Raw genomic sequence first — 3475 nt, 5'->3', positions numbered from 1 at the left:
AGCAGCTGGGGACTTTAGACACAGAGAGGGAGAGGAGCTGTGTGCTGATGACCAGGGGGCAGGCTTGTAGTGAATGTAAAACTAATGTTCTCCCATGTAAACTATCACATAATTCACAATAAAACATCTTTTAAAAAATGCAAACATGTGTAAAAGAAACAGTCTTTTATTGCTGAGGGTCATCTCCCATAAAATAGCTTCCTTATGTTCTTTGTTGTTGTTGTTGTTAGGTGCCATCGAGTCGGCACCTAAGCTTTTGTTTTTATAAAAATGTGATAAGAGGTCCTCTTTTTTCAATGAACCACTGATAAAGCCAATCAGCAAGGTCATCATCAGTCTCCAGGAGTACATCTTTAATTAGAAAGATCCTGTAGTGTACCTGTGTTGGTTTCCTGTAGCCAGGGATCCAGGTTTAAATATCTAAGAGTTCAGCTTTAGGATAAGCTATAGTAGTATCTATCACGCCCTGGAGGCCTTTTGATTTGCTGTCTAGTTCTTTAGCATCTCATCCTGCTGAGATTCCATTTTCTTGTCGTGCTACAAGTGTACTCAAAATAATTTTTGTTGCCCTAACCATTGGCAGGGTAATATGTGTAAGAAATGGCAAGTTATTTTTCTTGGCAAATGCCTGACTTGTTTCTCACATCTTCCAGAGGAAGCCCCCTTCTGGAAACAATACAATCCATTTTCGATCTCTGCTCCTGTAATTGTTTTCTAGGTGCTTCTTGAGAAGCAGCAGCTGTTGGTCACATTGAGATTTTCCCTGTCTTATAAAAAAACTCTCCATGAATTAGAGAAACAAAGTTTGTGTACTTAAAAATATGATCCATCAAGCACATCATCTGAACAACAACCAGTCCTTTGTCCTAGAGACATACCATTAGAGTGCACACATCTGTTGCCTGATGATTCAATTTACCAGCATCACAGCTTCATCTTTGGAAATAGCTTTAATATCCCCCCCCCCATTCCATCACTGTATATCCAACATACCATCCCCAAGAAGCCACAATTCCTATAAGTCATTTATACATGATTACTTCAATATACCAGAACAGCTTATTGTCCAGTACTTGGAGCTGCTGAAGTATAATGACATAGAAGGATGGAAGAGCAAACACACTGTTGGTGACCACGAAGGCCACTCTCATCAGACCTTTCACCAGGATCCAGCCCAGCCATGGAGCTTCTTCCAAAGTCAAGGCCATTCTCCCATTAGAGTTTGTCCTGTCTTTCTCGGGCTGGCTGGACCCCAGCCCAGGCTGTGGGAGCCAAAGGCTCCGCATATGAGGTTATTGAAAATACCATGGCTTGGGTAAGTCTCACCTTAATCCTCAAACTAACATCTTTGGTCTTGATCACTTTAAAAAGGGCTTATGAAGCAGATATGCCTAAAGCAATATGTCATTCAATTTACTGACTGCTACTTCCATGAGTGTTGATGGTTGATCCAAGTAAAATGAAGTCTTTGACAACTTTAATCTTTCTCCATTTATCTTGATGTTATTTATTGATCTAGTTGTGAAGTTTTGTTCGTTTTTTTGTTTTTTTTTAACAAAACTAAGGCTATGGTCTTTGATCTTCATCGTAATCATTTTAAGTCCTCTTCACTTTCAACAAGCAAGGTTGCATCATCTGCATATCTCAGGTTGTTTATGAGTCTTCCCCAACCCTGATGCCACATTTTTCTTCATATAATCCAGCTTCTTGAGTTATTTGCTCAGCATACAGATTGAATAAGTGTGGTGAAAGAATACAGCCCTGGCGCACACCTTTCTTAATTTTAAACCATCTTCCATCTTCCATTTGAACAACTACCATTGGTCTATGTACAGGTTGCTCATGAACACAATTAAGTATTCCAGAATACTCATTCTCCATAATGTTGCCCACAGCTTGTCATGATCCACATACTTTGCATACTCAATAAAGCCTTAACTTGCAATATTGAAGGATTCTATGGGGAAAATATTGAATGTATGATGCAGAAAGCATCAAAAGAAGATGTAATAAATATGCAGAGTCATTCTACAGAAAAATAGTCAATGTTCAACCAGTTCAAGAGGCAGTATATGATCAAGAACCAACGATACTGAAGGAAGAAGTCCAAGGTGCACTGAAGGCATTGGCAGAGAACATGGCTCTGGGAATTGAATCTTATTAATTATACATTCTATATATTACTACTCTTGTATTGATGTAGATCCCATACCAGCACCCCCTACTCCTTTCAACTAAAATATGTGTTTCTTCCTTTAAGAAACCAAATGATGTTGGTCCTACACCTTGACATTTTAACATTGACGTCATCAAGAGAAGTTGTATTATTATGTCATATATGTGCACCCTTGTTAGCAAATGTAACAAAGCCAGATCCCAAATCCTAGAAATCCATCATCCAAAAAGGGAAGCATTGTGATGAAATTGAGAAGTTATAGGTTTAAGGTTTCTAAAGAGTGGCTGGAGTTTGAACCTCTGATCTTGTTATTCAAATGACTTTGCGATCCAGTGCTTATCCTACAGTGCCCCACCAGGGTAGGTAGAATCCAGGAAAGTTTTCACCATTATCTTGACTATCATTGACATTCTTGAATCTACCACTAGATGTCAGCAAATCCTAAGAAGGAAGGGATAGCATATTCAGATATTGGTATTGTAGGTTGCAAAAAAATGAGCACCAAACCATCCTTCCAAAACCATCCCTCCAACAGCACACTCTTCTCAGCTGGGTTCAATAATTCATTCCAATGGCCACACAGAACTCAGACGCCATACTCACAGTTATGGGTTTATTAGGAAAATTAACAGGTTACAATGCAGAATCAGAATATGCTCAAAGCATAGTTTGTTCCAGTCAGGACAGTCTCTCATCACCTGTACTCATAGGCAGGCGTCTCACTGCCTGGGGAGTGTTACAAAGCCTTTCAAGGGCTGTTGATAAATGCCCAGAGCAGACCACTCCACCATAAGCCTCAGCCTACAGGTACTTGACTCTAGCTCTGTGAGTCAACAAAGCAACTTAGCTCCCCCAATTAAATGCCTGGAGGCACTTCATTCTGCAAGCAAACCTACCCAAAGTCACTCAACTTTATTTGTTCTTTAACTGGGAAACCCCCTGCTCTGTCTCACACTTTGACTCTTGACTGCTGTTGCTACTCCTCTGCCGCTCCTCGGTGTCAAAGATCTCTGTCCCTGAGTCAAGGAGGTTCAATGCACAGAAATCTCAGGGTCCAAACAATGCACTCCACACCTTTGAGGATAGTGAGATTCCAGCTGTTCCTTGGATGAAAAATGAGGCTTTCATCTCCTATAAAAATTTACAACACAACAACTACAGAATGACGTACATGGCAGCATCAACCTGAACTCAGTCGACAAATGGAAGAGTCAAGAACAGAATAAAATTATAAGAACAGAGGATCTGGGAGTTCAGCCTACGAATCAAAACAATTACAATGTGAAAAAGGGTAAACAT

The 3475-nt window shown here is 40.1% G+C and overlaps 1 pseudogene; it reads right to left on the bottom strand.

Annotated features, from left to right (window-relative positions):
- LOC102811791 overlaps positions 1–1265 on the bottom strand; it is a 68014-nt pseudogene extending 66749 nt beyond the window's left edge.
- Positions 1266–3475: the final 2210 nt, after the last annotated feature.

The sequence above is a fragment of the Chrysochloris asiatica genome, unplaced genomic scaffold (genome assembly GCF_000296735.1).
Source record: "Chrysochloris asiatica unplaced genomic scaffold, ChrAsi1.0 scaffold00126, whole genome shotgun sequence".
NCBI classification, from domain to species: Eukaryota; Metazoa; Chordata; class Mammalia; order Afrosoricida; family Chrysochloridae; genus Chrysochloris; species Chrysochloris asiatica.
This window is presented reverse-complemented; position numbering and strand designations above follow the sequence as displayed.